Source organism: Rhinopithecus roxellana, chromosome 1 (assembly GCF_007565055.1).
Source record: "Rhinopithecus roxellana isolate Shanxi Qingling chromosome 1, ASM756505v1, whole genome shotgun sequence".
NCBI lineage: Eukaryota > Metazoa > Chordata > Mammalia > Primates > Cercopithecidae > Rhinopithecus > Rhinopithecus roxellana.
Genome location: NC_044549.1, coordinates 160,204,762 through 160,223,655, shown reverse-complemented (window position 1 = coordinate 160,223,655; position 18,894 = coordinate 160,204,762). Strand labels below are relative to the sequence as shown.

Here is an 18,894-nt window from a genome sequence, read left to right as displayed (position 1 = left end):
TCTTTGTAAGTCTCTAAGGACTTGCTTTATGAATCTGGGTGCTCCTGTATTGGGTACATACATATTTAGGACAGTTAGCTCTTCTTGTTGAATTGATTCCTTTATCATTATGTAATGGCCTTCTTTGTGTCTTTTGATCTTTGATGGTTTAAAGTCTGTTTTATCAGAGACTAGGATTGCAACCCCTGCCTTTTTTTGTTTTCCATTTGCTTGGTAGATCTTCCTCCATCCCTTTATTTTGAGCCTATGTGTGTCTCTGCATGTGAGATAGGTCTCCTGAATACAGCACACTGATGGGTCTTGACTCTTTATCCAATTTGCCAGTCTATGTCTTTTAATTGGAGCATTTAGCCCATTTACATTTAAGGTTAATATTGTTATATGTGAATCTGATCCTGTCATTATGATGTCAGCTGGTTATTTTGCCTGTTAGTTGATGCAGTTTCTTCCTAGCATTGATGGTCTTTACATTTTGGCATGTTTTTGCAGTGGCTGGTACCGGTCGTTCCTTTCCACGTTTATTTAGTGCTTCCTTCCGGAGCTCTTGTAGGGCAGGCCTGGTGGTGACAAAATCTCTCAGCATTCGCTTGTTTGTAAAGGATTTTATTTCTCCTTCACTTGTGAAACTTAGTTTGGCTGGATATGAAAATCTGGGTTGAAAATTCTTTTCTTTAAGAATGTTGAATATTGGTCCCCACTCTCTTCTGGCTTGTAGAGTTGCTGCAGAGAGATTCTCTGTTAGTCTGATGGACTTCCCTTTGTGGGTAACCCGACTTTTCTCTCTGGCTGTCCTTAACATGTTTTCCTTCATTTCAACTTTGGTGAATCTGACAATTATGTGTCTTGGAGTCACTCTTCTCGAGGAATATCTTTGTGGCATTCTCTGTATTTCCTGAATTTGAATGTTGGCCTACCTTGATAGGTTGGGGAAGTTCTCCTGGATAATATCCTAAAGAGTGTTTTCCAACTTGGTTCCATTCTCCCTGTCACTTTCAGGTACACCAATCAGACGTAGATTTGGTCTTTTCACATAGTCCCATATTTCTTGGAGGCTGTGTTCATTTCTTTTTATTCTTTTTTCTCTAAACTTCTCGCTTCATTTCATTCATTTGATCTTTAGTCACTGATACCCTTTCTTCCAGTTGATTGAATTGGTTACTGAAGCTTGTACATTTGTCACGTAGTTCTCATGCCATGGTTTTCAGCTCTATCCAGTCATTTAAGGACTTCTCTACATTGGTTATTCTACTTAGCTATTCGTCTAATCTTTTTTCAAGGTTGTTAGCTTCCTTGCGATGGGTTCGAACCTCCTCCTTTAGCTTGGAGAAGTCTGATCATCTGAAGCCTTCTTCTCTCAACTTGTCAAAGTCATTCTCTGTCCAGCTTTGTTCCGTTGCTGGCGAGGAGCTGCATTCCTTTGGAGGGGGAGAGGCTCTCTGATTTTTAGAATTTTCAGCTTTTCTGCTCTGTTTTTTCCCCATCTTTGTGGTTTTTATCTACCTTTAGTCTTTGATGATGGTGACGTACAGATGGGGTTTTGGTGTGGATGTCCTTTCCGTTTGTTTGTTTTCCTTCTAACAGCCAGGACCCTCAGCTGCAGGTCTGTTGGAGTTTGCTGGAGGTCCACTCCAGACCCTGTTTGCCTGGGTATCAGCAGCAGAGGCTGCAGAAGAGTGAATATTGCTGAACAGCAAATGTTGCTGCCTGATCGTTCCTCTGGAAGCTTCATCTCAGAGGGGTACCCAGCCGTGTGAGGTCAGTCTGCCCCTACTGGGGGGTGCCTCCCTGTTAGGCTACTCAGGGGTCAGGAACCCACTTGAGCAGGCAGTCTGTCCATTCTCAGATCTCAAACTCCGTGCTGGGAGAACCACTACTCTCTTCGAAGCTATCAGACAGGGACATTTAAATCTGCAGAGGTTTCTGCTGCCTTTTGTTTGGCTAAGCTCTGTCCCCAGAGGTGGAGTGTACAGAGGCAGGCAGGCCTCCTTGAGCAGTGGTGGGCTCTACCCAGTTCGAGCTTCCCAGCCGCATTGTTTACCTACTCAAGCCTTGGCAATGGCTGGCGCCCCTCCCCCAGCCTTGCTGCCACCTTGCAGTTCGATCTCAGACTGCTGTGCTAGCAATGAGGGAGGCCCCGTGTGCATGGGACCCTCCGAGCCAGGCGTGGCATATGATCTCCTGGTGTGCCATTTGCTAAGACCCTTGGAAAAGTGCAGTATTAGGGTGGGAGTGACCCGATTTTCCAGGTGCTGTTTGTCATGGCTTCCCTTGGCTAGGAAAGGGAATTCCCTTACCCCTTGTGCTTCCCGGGTGAAGTGATGCCTTGCCCTGCTTCAGCTCTTGCTCAGTGGGCTGCACCCACTGTCCTGCACCCATTGTCTGACATGCCCCAGTGAGATGAACCTGGTACCTCAGCTGGAAATGCAGAAATCACCCATCTTCCGTGTTGCTCACGCTGGGAGCTGAAGGCTGGAGCTGTTCTTATTCAGCCATCTTAGAACCTATTTTCTGTTTATTTGATAGTGGCCATCCTAACAGGTATGAGGTAATCTCATTATGGTTTTGATTTGCATTTTCCTAATGACTAGTAATATTGCTCATATTACCATATGCTTGTTGGCATTTGCATATCTTTTTCTGAGAAATGTCTACTCAAGTCCTTTCCCCATTTTAAAATTTGATTTTTATTGTTGTAGTTGTTGAGTTGTAGGAGTTCTTTATATATTCTGGATATTAACCCCTTATCAGATCCATGGCTTGCAGGTATCTTTTCCCTTTCTGTAATAATTGTTTCCTTTGCTGGGCAGATGTTTTAAGTTTGGGATAGTCCTATTTGTCTACTGTTGCTTTTGTCATCTGTGCTTTTAGTGTCATATGCAAGAAATCATTGCAAAGTCCAATGTCATGAACCTTTTCTCATTTTCTTCTAGGAGTTTGAGTTTCAGGTCTTACATTTAGGTCTATAATCTATTTTAGTTACTTTTTATACATGGTGTCAGGTAAGGATTCATCTTCATTCTTTTGTATGTGGATATCTAGTTTTCCCAACTGTTTGTTGAAGAGACTGTCTTTTCTTTCTCATTGTGTAGTCTTGGTATGTTTGTCCATTTTTCCATAGACCATTTGGAAAATGATCTATTATCCATAAATGACATATATTGATAACAAATTATGAATGTCCACAGATCATTTGACTACATACATGAGCGTATATTACTGGGCTCTCTATTCTGTTCCATTGGTCTATATGTCTGTCTTTATGCCAGTACCTTTATGTAGCTTTGCTTTATATACATATTTTTTAAAAGTTGCCCAGCCTGGAGTGCAGTGGTTATTCACAGGTGAGATTATAGTTCATTACAGTCCCAAACTCCTGGGCTCAAGAGAGCCTCCTGCCTTAGCCTCCCAAGTAGCATGCCGCTGTGCCCAGCTTGTATCACCTTTTAAAATCAGGAAGCGTGGGGCCTGTGGCTTTATTCTTCTTTCTTTCTACTGTTTTGGCTCTCTGGGGTCCTTTGTGGTTCCATAGGAATTTTAGGATTTTTTTTCTATTTCTGCGAAACAAAACAAAACAAAACAAAAAAGCCTCTGGGATTTTGATTGGGATTGCACTGAATCTGTAAATCATCTTTGGTGGTATGAGCATTTTAGCAATATTACATCTTTCACTCTATGAACATAGAATGTCTTTCCATTTGTGTCTCCTTTAATTTCCTTCAGCAGTGTTTTGTAGTTTTCCGTGTAAAAGTCTTTTACCTAAGTGTTTTATTCTTTTTGATTGTATTGTAAATAGAATTTTCCTAACTTCCTTTTTTGATTGCTCATTGTTAGTGCAGAGAACTGCTAACTGATTTCTTTGTGTGTTGATTTTGTATCCTGCAACTGTACTGAATTAGTTGAACAGCTTTTTTGGTAGAATCTTTAGTGTTTTCTACATACTAGGTCATGTCATTGGTTAACATAGATAATCACTCTTTTTCCTTTCCTATTTGGATGTCTTTTATTTCTCTTTCTTGCCTGGAAAGGACTTCTGGTCTTATGTTGAATAGGGGTGGAAAGAGTAGGCATCCTTGCCCTGCTCCTAGTCTTAGCCAAAAATCTTTTTTGTACCATTGAATATGATGTTAGCTATTGGCTTGTCATATATGGTCTTTAGTATGTTGAGGTAATTTCCTTCTATTCCAAGTATGTTTAGTGTTTTTACCATGAAACGGTGTTGAATTTTGCCAAGTACTTTTTCTGCATCAATTGAGATGATCATGTGGTTTTATCCTTCGTTCCATTAATGTGGTGTATTACATCAGTCTTCATGTTGAACCATCTTTGCATTTCAGAAATAAATCCCAGTTGAACACATATAATCCTTTTACTGTGTTGAATTTGGTTTACTAGTATTATGTTTAGAATGTTTTAATCAGGTCAGGCATGGTGGCTCATGCCTGTAATCCCAGCACTTTGGGAGGTCAAGGTGGGTGGATCATTTGAGGTCAGGAGTTCAAGAACAGCCTGGTCAACATGGTGAAACTCCATCTCTACTAAAAATACAAAAATTAGCTGGGCTTGGTGGCGGGCACCTGTAATCCCAGCTACTCGGGAGGTTGAGGCAGGAGAATTGCTTGAACCTGGGAAGTGGAGGTTGCAGTGATTGCGCCACTGCATCCAGCCTGGGTGACAGAGCTAGACTCTGTATTGTGAGAAAAAAAGAAAAAAGAATTTTTGAATCAATATTGATATTGGTTTGTAGTAGAGTATCTTGGTCTACTTACAGTATCTTTGTCTCATTTTGGCATCAAGGTAATGACGGCCTTGTAGAATAAGTTTGAAAGCATTCTCTCTTCAATTTTTTGTAAGAGTTTTAGAAGGACTGGTGTTAATTCTTCTTTAAACATTTGGTAGAATTTTCTAGTGAAGCCATCTGGCCTTGGGCTTTTCTTTGTTGGGAGGTTTTTGATTACTGATTCAATCTTTCTAGTAGTTATGGGTCTGTTCAGATTTTTCATGATTCAGTCTTGGTAGGTTATATGTTTCTAGAAGTCTATCTGTTCTCCTAGATGATCCAATTGGTTGGCATGTGATTGTTCACAGAAGTCTTTTATGATACTTCAGCTTTTTTTGTGCAATGTCTTTTCTTTCATTTCTGATTTTTGTTATTTGAGTCCTTTCTCCTTTTTTCTTAGCTGCGCTAAGGGCTTGTCAATTCTGTCAATCTTTTCAAAAAACCAACTAAATGTTGCTTTTTTTTTTCTTTTTTCTTTTTTGGTCCTGCTCTGTTGCCAAGGCTGGAGTGTAGTGGCACGATCAGAGCTCACTGCAGCCTTGACCTCCTGGGCTCAAGTGATTCACCTACCTCTGCCTCCCAAGTAGCTGGGATTACTTTTTTTTTTTTTTGGAGACAGAGTCTTACTCTATTACCCAGGCTGGAGTGCAGCGGCGTGATCTCAGCTCACTCCACCTCCTGGGCTCAAGCAATTCTCATGCCTCAGCCTCCTGAGTAGCTGGGATTACAGGTGTGCACCACCATACCTGGGTAATTTTTTGTATTTTTAGTAGAGATGGGGTTTTACCATGTTGGCTAGGCTAGTCTTGGTCAACCTGGCCCCAAGTGACCCACGTGCCTTGGCCTCCCAAAGTGCTGGAATCACAGGCATGGGCCACTGTGCCCAGTCACTTTTTTTTTTTTTTTTTTTTGTAGAAATTAGGCTAATTTTAAAATTTTTTGTAGAGATGAGGTTCTGTTTTCTAAGCTTGTCTCGAACCCCTCAGCTCAAGCGATCCTGCCTCAGCCTCCCAAAATGTTGGGATTACAGGCATAAGCCATTGCACCTAGCCAAGTGTTGCAAAAATCACATATCCTTATAGCATACAAATGTATATATGTATTCATGGGTGTTAATATTCACTGATTATAAGTTCACCTATTGCTATAATAGAAAAGATTCTGCATGGAGAAAGTGGCCAATCTGCCATATTACTAAAGATGGTGCAGGCAGTTTCTCCTCTCAATGTATTCCAAACTTCAATCTTTTTGACCTGCCACATAAAAAATGAAATTTCTACCTACATTAAATACTAGGAGAGGCTGCAGCACAGTTTATATAATTTGGCAGATGGGAATGGAACCCTCCAGTTACCTACCCTCTGAAAGCCCTATATGCTGAATCTGGTATTTTGCAACTGAGAAAAATCCAATTTTGCTTGACAGTCTCAAATTCAAATTTCATTCCAAGAGGAGAAGAATCAAAACCTTCAGGCAATCAAAGTAGGGCAACTCCTTAAAAATAAAATCCTCCTTGGAGGATGATGAATTACTGAGTTTAGGAGTATGTTTCATTTTTAAATTTAACAGCCATCAATATTGCCTTTCTAATATCTTTTTAAAATGCATCAACAACCATATTTTTAAATCTAGGTGAGCCCCAACATTTTAAGGGATTTTTTTCTAAAAGATGTTATCAAGTTGCTGTAAATCAAAATTTATTTTAAAAGCCTCAGAGGCCGGGCGCGGTGGCTCACGCCTGTAATCCCAGCACTTCGGGAGGCCGAGGCGGGAGGATCACAAGGTCAGGAGATGGAGACCATCCTGGTTAACACGGTGAAACCCCTCTCTACTAAAAATACAAAAAATTAGCCAGGCGAGGTGGCGGGCGCCTGTAGTCCCAGCTACTTGGAGGCTGAGGCAGGAGAATGGTGTGAACCCGGGAGACGGAGCTTGCAGTGAGCTGAGATCACGCCACTGCACTCCAGCCTGGGTGACAAAGTGAGACGCCATCTCAAAAAAAAAAAAAAAAAAAAAGCCTCAGAGAAGTACTCTTCAGAAGAGAATGCATATAATTCTATTTGGAAGGACAACCATTTTCTAATTTAGTTTCCATGTAAAGTTGACTTTTCCTGGATTGCACCTGTTTACAGCACCTTTGTGAAAAACTCCTTTTTTTTTTTTTTTTTTAACTCTTGTGGCAGCTGAATGAAGGTCACTAAGGTTACTGGACACCAGGACAACGAAGGAAGTGATACACAAGGCCAGTGTATACAAGAAAGAAGACAGAGCCCCTTCCCTCAAAGAATGTTCAGCGTGGCCAGGGACATAAAACAAATAGAAAACTAGCACTGTAAATGTAGCCAACGGTAAGGGTCCAGGAAGTGGAATCCCATCAAGACATGTTGAGAGCTTCATTCTTGGGGTATGGGGTTGACCAATAAATGACTCTGGATGCTCAGAGAGAACTCACTGCCTCAAAAAGGCCAGGACTGACTGTGCCTGGGGGCTCACACCTGAAATCCCAGCACTTTGGGAGGCCAAGGTGGACAGATCACTTGAGGTCAGGAGTTTGACACCAGCCTGACCAACATGGTGAAACCCTGTCTCTACTGAAAATACAAAAATTAGCCAGGCATGGTGGTATGCACCTGTAGTCCCAGCTAATTGGGAGGCTGAGGCAAGAGAATCACTTGAATCTGGGAGGCAGAGGTTGCAGTGAGCCAAGATCATGCTACTGCACTCCAGCCTGGGCGACAGAGTGAGACTCTGTAAAAAAAAAAAAAAAAAAAAGAGAGAGAGAAAGAAAAGTCAGGACCTCAGTGTGAGCAGTTGTACTCCAGGCTGGGATGAGGCTGGGATTTGGCACCTACCTGCTTTGAGGACACGGTAAAAGGCCATAGAGTTGGCAACACTTTGGACGGTAATGTGAGATATAGAAGGAGAGGGTGGTTGGGGCCGCACTGGAGTGCTCAGAATGGCAGGTTAAGGAGTTCAGATTTTAGTCACTGAGCAGGCAGTGACAGAACTAGAGGCATTTTCGAAAACCTATTCTGGCATCAGTGTTTCAGAGTTGGCACATCTTCAAGATCTCCTTTGCCAATGGCTGTATGGGGAGACCCAGTCGTGCGATCGAGTGTGACTAGTCAGCAGGATTTGCTTCGATGCAATGTTGCCTAGAAGGCCAGCAGATGAGTGGTATAGGGGGGAGGGCCCTGCCAGGGTGGGTTCTGCACTTTTCCTGGCTGCCTTTGCCCCTCTTGGGGGCAGACCTGCATTCCTGAGAAAAGGTTTCATGCCAGTCATCCTGAGCTGGCTGCTTCACAAGTCTCATTAATAAACGCCCCCATCCTGGTTGAAGCCACTGATGCCACTGCCCCGGGAGAGGAATATCCCTCCCCTCAGTGGGTTCGAAAGCTCCACTGGCATTTCACAATTAGCTGCTCACCCCTTTGGGCTTCCTTTGTGACTACTGAGTGATGAGACGGAAAACTGTGCAGTGCCCAACTAATTTTGGAGATCTGCTGGAGTATGGAGAATCAATTTTATTCAAAAATTTGGGAGTTAGGTAGGGAAGAAGCACTGTCACAGAGAAATAAATAAATACATTTTCATTGAAAATCACAACCAGAAATATTGTAGGGGAGAAGACAGCTCACAGAAATTTAAAAAGTGAAACAAAACTTCAAACTAAAATTTAACCTGGGTAGTTCCAGGCCTCACCTTAAGACCCCTGAGAGAGTAAGTTCACTTTCAGAGGTGTGAGATAGTTTGGCTGAAAAGCTTAGAAAGTCCAGGCTTACAGAAATGAGACTTGTTAATTTAGATGCCTACTGTGACATTTCTGTTCCATTACGTCTTAAAAAAAAGAGAAGTCCCCTCCCCTACTCTAGGAGCAAGTGATTATTCATGGCTCAGCATGGCCTTTTGTCTGAACTGACAATTGTGGAGGCTTTTTAAGCATGCAAATAATAATGCATCTCTATTACTGGAACTTTCCCCCCTGTAACTGAGTTACACAGAAGCACCCCTTGGTCTATTTCACAATTTAAATAGGCATGTAATGACCTACTGGGGATGGTCATAAATCAATGCCCCCACTAAAGCTGGAATAAGTGCTGCTGCCAAATGAGCTGAAATTTTAAACAGTTCACTGAAGGATGGCAGAATATGCTACCCTGAAATATGCCACTTTGGCACAGCATCAATTTGAGCTAAAGACACTTGGAAAACAACAGGTGCAAGAGGGGTGCTCTGACCGCCCCCTTTTCTTCCTGAAAGCAGGAGATAAAAAGATGCCCTCCCTGCCCCAGAAGGAAAGGGAACATTCTTATCACCAGAAGTGGGGAACTGAGGCCAAGACAATTCTGTGCAAACAGAACTTCTTAACATAACTCTGATCTTCCTTTGGTCTCCTCTTATGTTACTTTTCCACGATTGCCTCCTTTTGTCCAACCTAGTATATAAGCATTTGGGCTTTGCAATTTCCTTGGGTCTTTGTTTTCCTATGGGGTTCCCACGTACGTGTAAAAATCTATAGATCTATACACTTCTCTCCTGTTAACCTGTCTGATGTCAATTTGATTCTTAGGCCCAGCCAGATGCAGGGGGTTGGTAGGTAATTCTGCCTCCTCTACATCACTGAGCTCCTTCCTGGGTAAGATGCTGCCAAAAGACCTTGACATCTTTGTCCTTAGACAAGTTTAACAGTAATAATTCCCTAAATGAGGAAAAACAGACCATCTGCTACCTTTTCACCCTCTTAGAGAAGCATGGCATAGTTTTACATAAGGGAAGGACATACCCAAAATTAGCCAATAAACCTGAGACAATTACACTGAAATCAACAGCTTGCGCGCTGTAGACAACAAACCTTCCTCTCAAATGTTAACAGACAGGTATTGATAATATTTATAACAAGGCTGCGTTCTCTTTTGGAAGGAAAGGCCCAGGGAACCCTTTTTCTCTGGGAATAGCTTGAAAGCATTTTTGGATGGAAGTAGATTTTCCAAACTCACCAGATTCAGCTACTAGACTGGAAAAAGTTGTTTTTTTATGTTATAAGCATGAGACTTCATAACCAGACCTCTACTTTGTTATTCTTAAATAAACGGGGTAATAGGTCATGTTGCAAACCACTGGTGAAATTAAAAGTCGGTAATTGTGAAAGACATGGAAATTAAGGAAGGGATTCAAATAGAAAAATAAAGCGCAGCCGACTCAACTAGCAGTAGAAACAGGAGGGCTGGCAGATCAAAGTTTACCATCCATCTCCCAAATTCACTTTAACAGATTCAAAGCCATTTACTTCTTCTTCCACCCAATTTTCTACAGAGCTGTTGGCAACTAGCAGAACTGGTCAGTTTTGGCCCTGGCCTGCATCATTTGCAGGGGAGAAAAAGAGAAACAGTGAACAGTCTTGGAGTCCCTAGCATGGGCTTCCTAAGTATCACCACTCATCTCTGCAACAACTTGATAGTGTTGGTTTTATCCACGTTTTCAAAGTGGAGAAACAGAGGCTAACTCGGCAACTTGCGCAAAGCAGGAAAATAGAGGCAGAATCTGTACCTGATTTTCTGACTTCTAGAGGTTTTACTCATTTATAAGATCTTCGGCCATCTCTAGAGTTATGCTCAAAACGCCCAAGGGGATGCAGCAGTTCAGGGTCACAGGCATCCTCTGTGTGAACCTGAGCCGGAAAGGGGCTTTGCTACAAGGCTCTGGGAGTCTCATAAGTTCCAAGGAAGGTTGTGATGATTCAGTCTCTGGTCTAAGAGCAACAGGTAACTATTTATATGGAAGGACTATTGGGGGTAAAAGCTACAAGGTTACCTTATAGGTAAAAGTTACAAAATATGAGAGTCAAAATCTGGCCATGCCCACATTAACTTAAAAAAATATATTTTACACATGGAGTAAAACAAGCTTGTTTTTGTAAACTACATAAAATAGAGATGGTGTGTTGGGGGAGAATGTGAAAACGGTTGTTCCACTGTTGCTGCTTGCTCCCAGAAATCCATGAATGCATCTCAAGGAAGTGAACTCGGGACAGGAACCTGGATGGATGCGTGGCTAGTAGAAAGCTACCCGAACAGGCCCTCAATAGCTGTCCAGCTGTCCCCATCCTTCCTGTCCCCAGCCAGGCTGGCCTCGGGAGCTCAAAAGCTGCCAGATGTTCAATTGGGAGGTCTCACTCCTAGTCTTGCCACCAAAGCATCTGAATATCATCTCCGCTTGGCTGCAGCATCCCTGGTCCTCCAACTGCTAGGCTGTCCTCACTGTCTCCTTGCTTGTAGGAAAGGCCAGGCCTCAGGGCTAGCATGTGGGCCAGGGTCTATGGTGAGAGCCTATGCAGCATCCCCTGAGGTCTCACCCCGCCCAAGCCATAAAATACCCACTCTGGAGAAGCAGGAACCAAGATGTCATGGGGAATGCAAGATGTCCCCTTCTGCTATGTCGGTCTCTGGATTATTCTGTATCCCAGCCACATGAAAGAGAAAGGCAATCCCAATTGTAAATGTTAGAGCTCCGGTCACTTAGAGAGAGACTTACAGCAACTCGGTCTGAGGTCTAATTTCCCAGGGAACGCTATGCCACTATTGGCTCAGCTTGGGCCAGGCACCCACTTTTGAACCAACCATCTATGCCATGGCTGGGGTGGGAAGGGGTGGGAGGATATCACAGTACGTGAACACACCCTTCCCACTGCCACCATACATGAGAGTCTGTTAGAAGGACTAACAATTCCTAGAAACACTGTGAACAAATAACTCAACAGGTATCCATTACCAGGGCAGCACGAGAAGCAGCCCAGTCAGGAAGCTACTTAGGTTATCAGTTCATGAGGAGATTACCCTCACGGGGAAACATTACACTTGGTGTCATACAACTTCATCCTTTAGAAGCAAAATGTAAATTAGTCTCATGCCTGCTCCTCACTTGACTCCAAATGCTCTTGTAATTAGTAAACACACCACTAAAAAATATTTGAAAGATGACCAAATAATTACCTTCTTGACTCCCCCAGGGAGGAAAAAAACCAAAAACAAGCCATCTAATGAATACACAGCCAATGTGCCACATCAGAATAATCTGAATTGGACTGCACGCTCAGTTGGGTTCTTGAACCCCTAGGTATACAGCTCCAGGACCTGCGGTTTTCCTCATACACACAGTAGACTCCAATTCCAAGGACCACCAATAAAGGCCTCTTCGGGGACTCCCGTGGGAAGGGAATTCCATCATTTAGCACTGAAGTCAGCAAACTTTCACTTAGGGCCAGATAATGAATGGTTTAGGCTTCACAGGACAGACAGTGGCGCTAACTCATCTCTACTGTTGAGGCCGGAAAGCGGCCAACATATAAACAAATGGGCATGGCTGTGTTTGAACAAAAACTTCCAAAATCAGGGGCCAGGTGCCATGGCTCACGCCTGTAATCCCAGCACCTTGGGAGGCCAAGGCAGGTGGATTACTTGAACCCAGGATTTTAAGACAAGCCTGGGCAACATAGTGAGACCCTGTCTCTACCAAAAATAGAAAAAAAATACCAGGTGTGGTGGCTTGCGCCTGTAGTGCCAGCCACTTGGGAGGCTGAGGTGGGAGGATTGCTTGAGCCCGGGGAAGTCAGGACTGCAGTGAGCCATGATTGCACCACTGTACTCCAGCCGGGGGGATGGGAGTAAGACTCTGTCTTAAAAAAAAGAAAATTCTAAAAACAGGCAATAGGCCTGATCTGGGCCCCAGGTTGTAGTTTGCCAACTCCTGATTTAGCAGATTATGGTCATAATTTCCCTTCACAGCAAATGGAGTTTGGGGGGTCCTAGGCTGGGGGCTCCCACTCGGGAGGGCACACTCCTCCTCAGCACAACATGGCATTGAAAAGGTCAAGCCTGACCTCCCTCCTCCTCCTCACAAGGCTCCACTGAGGCATCAGGGTCCACGTGCACACCCAGGCCCCCGTCGCACGTGCACACCGGGGTGAATGCGCTCCTGCCCCTCTTCCCACCACAGTTTTCTACATTCAGCAGTTATTCAAGTGAACAAGCTGACATATGACCCGAGCCTCATCTAGTTAGTCCCCAGTGTTGTTTAACCAGAGTCGCGTTTCTCTGGGAAACAATGCTGGCCGCTCCCCGCTTCACCCTAGGAAAACACACCGCTGACTTGGTGTAATTTCTAAACTCTGTCTCCTTGACGGGTCCTATAAATAAAAGGGCCTGTCTTTAGCTGATACCAACATTGTTTTTTGAAGACTAAAGCAATTCCTGACCCAGGAAAACTCCAGAAAAAAGGAAAGTCATTGACTGTTGTCTATGAGGTACAAAGATGCTTTACATTTAGTTTGAGAGGAGTGGGTAGAAAAGGAAGGAGTTACTTTATCATCTGTTAAAAGTAACTCCAACGAAGACCTGGAAGTAAAATAAGACCACAGGGCCAAACGAAGTCACCACTGTTTCATGGGTGATTTTTGAGAAGAGGAACTAAGTTTACACAGAGTTTTAAAGATGAAAGGACACTGGTTTTTCTGCACCCTTGTATTACCCAGCATACCCCCCACCCTGGTGCTGCACTGCACCCCAGCTCAAAGAAAAAGATAAAAATAAATGCCAGTGAAGACCTCTGGGCATATCTTGGGGCATCAGTGTAAATGAATCCTATTTGATACACAACAGCTTTATTGAGAAATAATTCATACACCATAAATTCAACCACTTAAAGTATTCAATAGATTTTAGTATAGTCATAGAATTGTATAGCCATCATCACAATCAACTTTAGAGGATTTTTATCACCCTAAGGAAATCTCTTCTGCATTAGCAGCTGTTTCCCATTCTCTCCCACCCCTACCACCCTCAGGCCAAGGTAACCACTCATCTATGGTCTCTATGGGTTTGCCTATCCTGGACATTTCACATAAATGCAATCATGCGAGATGTGGCCTCTTGTGTCTGGCTTCTTTCATACACCTTAAAGTTGTTAAGGTTCCTCCTCGTTGTGGCATGTAACAGTGCTTCGATCTTTTTAATGACTGAACAATATTCCACTGTTTGGTATACCACGTTTTGTTTATAGATTCATCAATTGACAGGCATTTGGATTGTTTCTACATTTTGGCTATTGTAAAGAATGCTGCAAAAGACATTTGTGTACAGTTTTTGTGTGAGCATATGTTTTCATTTCTCTTAAACCAAATACGCTTTCAAATGCACAAGGGAAGCTTGCTCAGGAGCTGAGGGAATGGCCCAGCAAGGGGTCAATTTAGATTTTTAGATCATAGAATCATCAGGTCTCTAGTCGGAAGGAACACCAGTTTTTCCTGGTGCTGCCTCTCCTACAAGCTGCATGGAGCAGAGCATACCTACGTAAGAAAGTACACATGGGCCTCAAATTTCAAGTTCAATTTTGGCACAGTACTGACTGCAACCCCCAAAGACTTTTATGTTAAGCATCCTGACATGAGCTGAAAAACCAATACTTCTAAGGGATGCTTCCTCAAGGGCTGTTTTGACAGTTCTGCCATGCCCGTCTTCACAGCAGCAAGAGTTTGCACAAATATCTGAATATTTCCTTGCCTTTTACCTTTATTAGCCTATTAAAGTGAGTGGAAGATGGAAAAGCAGAACTGCTGATGCTAGTGCTAATACTGTTAATTACTTGTTCACAGGATGAAAGTCACTAGACTGTTCAATTAAAAAGGGCCACTTAACATGTAGGAAATGCTGGAAGTAATTCTCTACAGAGCATCTAAAAAGCAAGGTGGAGAAAACTTTACAAGTATGCACTGAGGATTCGTGTTTTTAAAAAAACCTAGCACGGCAAATTTTCAAGTATGATAGTATTGTGATTTTGTGGGGGCATAGGGAGAGGGAGGGAGGGGAGGAGAAGGAGAGAAGTTAAGCTTAACTCACAAATTTCTATTTCATGGCCAGATGTGGTGGCTCACGCCTGTAATCCCAGCACTTTGGGAGGCCCAGGTGGGCGGATCACTGGAGGTCAGGAGTTTGAGACCAGCCTGGCCAATATGGTGAAACCCCGTCTCTACTAAAAATACAAAAATTAGCCAGGCATGGTCATGGGTGTCTGTAATCCCAGCTACTCAAGAGGCTGAGACGGGAGAATCCCTTGAACCTGGGAGGCAGAGGTTGCAGTGAGCCAAGATTGCGCCATTGCACTCCAGCCTGGGTGACAAGAATGAGACTTGGTCTCAAAAAAAAAAAAAAAAAAAAAAAATTATATATATATATAAAATGTTAATATTTTCAAAAATATTAAGGAAAATTCCTATTGTTTAGGGCTACCTATGAAAATATTTATGGATGAAATGATATGCCATCTAGAATTTCATTTAAAATCCTGCTGGAAGAAGAATAGGTAGGGACATGGATGAAACAATACTGACCATAAATTCATAATGACTAAAGCTGAGTAGTGGGCAGATGGGATTTTATTGTGCGCAGTTTCACATTTCCCACAGTCAGATAAAAATAAAACCAGCCATTCCTGAAACTTAAACCCAGAAAGAAGCTCCCAGGGTCTCAGCACTGCTAACAGGGCTACGGCTTGCTACAGACACCTTTATAAAAGGAGGAAGGGTGGGGTTGAATTCCTTCTAATTATTTTAATTCTTCAAATAGATAACACCTTGACATGGTTAAAAAATGAAAAAGTATAAGAGGTTAGACTGGGAGAAGTCTTCTTGTCTCTGGAATCACCCTTTGGGGTCTTCCTTGCCACGGCTTTTCCTGCCTACTCTCTAGAGGTGGACAATGTTCTTAGTTTCTTGTGTATCTTTCCAAAGTCATAATTAATCCCCCCCGACATCCCACAGGCTGCTTTCCTGATTTAACACATTTGCATTTGGGAGTTCTTTTCTAAGACGTTAGAACACATTTTTTTTTTTTTTTTTGGAGACAGAATGTTGCTCTTGTTGCCCAGGCTGGAGTGCTGTGGCGTGACCTGGGCTCACTGCAACCCCTGTCTTCTGGTTTCAAGTGATTCTCCTGCCTCAGCTTCCCAAGTAGCTAGGGTTATAGGTGCCCACACCGACGCCCAGCTAATTTTTTGTATTTTTAATAGAGATGGGATTTCACCATGTTGGGCAGGCTGGTCTTGAACTCCTGACCTCGTGATCCGCCCACCTCTGCTTTCCAAAGTGCTGGATTACAGGCATTAGCCAATCACACCCAGCCCTTACTTCTTTTTAAACTGCTACAAAGTTGGTATTCCTGAGTAAGACAGTGTGTCTACTAGTTCCCTATTGGTGAGCATTTTTGGTTGTTTCCAGTCTCTTCCTATTGTAAACAGTGTTGCATAGTATCACCTTTACACACGCCGCTTTGTATGTGTTCAGGTTCACCTTAGGGTAAGTTTATACAGAAGTATAACTACTAGGTCAGAGGGTACCTGCATTCATCATTGTGATGGCTACTGTTAAACTGACTTTCATAAAGGTTAGACCAATTTATTTCCCACCAACAATGTGTGAATTCAAAAATAAAATCCAAAGTTATGACCATTTACCTCCTTCCCTTTAGCAGTAAGTCTTTCTTCCAACATTAATGTTTATTTTTCTACTGTCATTTCAAGTAAGATGGACCAAGGTAAATGTGAGGAATTTACTTTAAAAAAGTAATCACAATTGTCCATACTTACTGTTTAATCTGTTTTAAGTATTTATATAAAAAATAAACTAACATTTACTGAGAAGTCCCTGTGGTCCAGGCAGCTCTGAGCCCTTTCCATGTACTAAAAAACTTAATCCTAGCCTGGCCCTGAGGTCAATCCTATGACCAACTATGATTTCAGATGAGGATATGAGTCCCTGTCCCAGGTCCCACAGCTTGCAAGTGACAAGCAGATTTCAGATGTACTTCACCCTTTCCCTTGGCTGCCTATCTGTGCAGAGCTCTCTGAAGCGTTAGAAATGTAGATCCCAAGATACTTCCAATATTCAGTTCTCTTAGAGTAATATGTAAGTCTAGTGTTCAATTTCCAAACACTGGCTTGTCCTGTATTTTTAGGAATAAATTCTATGCAAAAACATCCTCCTATCATAGGAAGATATCTACCATATTGGCAAATTGACTTTCAAGTCTGGACTTATAGTCAGGGATTTGATCCTGCCATGTAATAACTGGTTTCTAAAAACTTTACTGAAAAATTTAGCTTTCAACTCAAGTCATTCAACTCACCTTCCCATCTCACTCCCAAATATTATTTCCCCTGAATAAATCTGGAGTTTTAATGAAAATTGCTGCTGTTTTAGGGGGAAAAAAATTCCCAAACAAGCAGGAACTTCTATGTGCAGCTTTCATTTCATATTCAGGTAGCATAGAGCTCAACAATTGATTCAACATCTCCATCAGGCTCTATACATTTAGCCATAAACCTTTCAACAATAAAGGTTGCATTCTTGTCATGCCTTCTGTCAACGTTTTACTAAGCTGCTCTAAAACGTTGCCCATCTGTCAAGGCTCAGGACACAATGTGTAAACACCGAGCATCTGGGAAAGTCAGAATTCTTCTCAGGGGAATTTTATTTTTAAGACAATGGCCAAAACTTCATCAAATCTGCTTAACTAGTGAATGGACTTGAGAAAGTAAAAAGGCGAAATCACAGAAAAGATCAAGTAAAATGTTAGATCTTGGTAATTTTCTTTTGTAACTTTCCAGAGGATGTCTAGTGATTTGAAGGAGAACTAAGAGTTTCTCAAAATAGATCCAATTCATTAAAAAGAGAGGGAGTGAGAGGAATCTGGGGTTCTTAAAAGAAATAAAGTATAGGTTGTCAACTCCAGATAGTTTAGGAATTAGTATTTAATACTACACAAGCCACCAAAAATATGCCATCTGTTCCATAAGTCACCTTTTTCAAAGCATGTTCTCAGAAATATTTTATGAAGCACAGGTTCATGGTCAAATCTGGGAAAAGCTGGACTCAAGCCATCTCTTGGAAATGTGTCATATTAAAGCTAACCTGGCCTTCCAACCTTGCTCAGCCATGGAATCTCTTTTGCTTTAACATTCCGGGAATCCCACTGTGGGTGCCTTCGCTGAGCACCTGGCCAGTGGTGCCTCTATTCTAGCAATTGGTTCATCCTGCCCTGTTTCGTGGTTCAGTGTCCACATCTCTTCCTTGAACTGCAAAGTCTTTGAAAACAGGGCTGAGCGCGGTAGCTCACGCCTATAATCCCAGCACTTTGGGAGGCCAAGACGGGTGGATCACTTGAGGTGAGGAGTTTGAGACCAGCCTGGCCAACATGGTAAAACCTTGTCTCTACTAAAAATACAAAAATTAGCCAGGTGTGGTGGTGTGCGCCTGTAATTCCAGCTACTCAGAAGGTTGAGGCAGGAGAATCACTTGAACCCAGGAGAGAGAGGCTGTGAGCCGAGATCATGCCACTGTACTCCAGCCTGGGTAACAGAGTAAGACCCTGTCTCAAAAAAAAAAAAAAAAAAAAAAAAGACGAAGAAAACAGAGGCTGTGGCTTAGTTACCTTTGTTTCCCCATAGCACTTAGTTCACCACTGAACTAAAGACCAAAGGCTCACTGGGGCACTCAAAGGTCAGGAAGTACGAACAGGGAAACAGGGACAACTGTGATGGGAATTTTTTTGGCACTTACTAAGTTTTCACCTATATTCACTAGAACACACAAAAAATAAAGATCTGTGTAAAAGGCCATCAATATCTCCATCAACAAGGTCTCAATTGGACCCCCCTACCCTGAGCCCACCCTAGAAAATGTTCCTTCCTTACCAATAATGGAAAGAAAGAAAGAAAGAAAGAAAGGCACATTAACATTTCTGGCCCAGGTGTGGTGGCTCATGCCTGCAATCCAAGCACTTTGGGAGGCCAAGACAAGTGGATCCCTTGTGCTTAGGAGTTTGAGACTAACCTGGCCCACAGAGTAAAACCCTGTCTTACCCAAAACACAAAAATTAGCTGGGCTTGGTGGCATGTGCCTGTAATCCTAGCTACTTGGGAGGCTGAGGCATGAGAATTGCTTGAACCCGGGAAGCAGAGGTTGCAGTGAGCTGGGATGGTGCCACCGTACTTCAGCCTGGGCAACAGAGACTCTGTCTTAAAATATATATATATATAAAATTTCTGGCGTACTCTGTCTACCCACCCTC

At 42.7% G+C, this 18,894-nt stretch overlaps 1 protein-coding gene across 3 annotated transcripts in view; it reads right to left on the bottom strand.

Annotated features, from left to right (window-relative positions):
* CMTM8 (CKLF like MARVEL transmembrane domain containing 8) overlaps nt 1-18,894 on the bottom strand; it is a 128,562-nt gene that overhangs the window by 39,843 nt on the left and 69,825 nt on the right. The window lies entirely within an intron of this gene.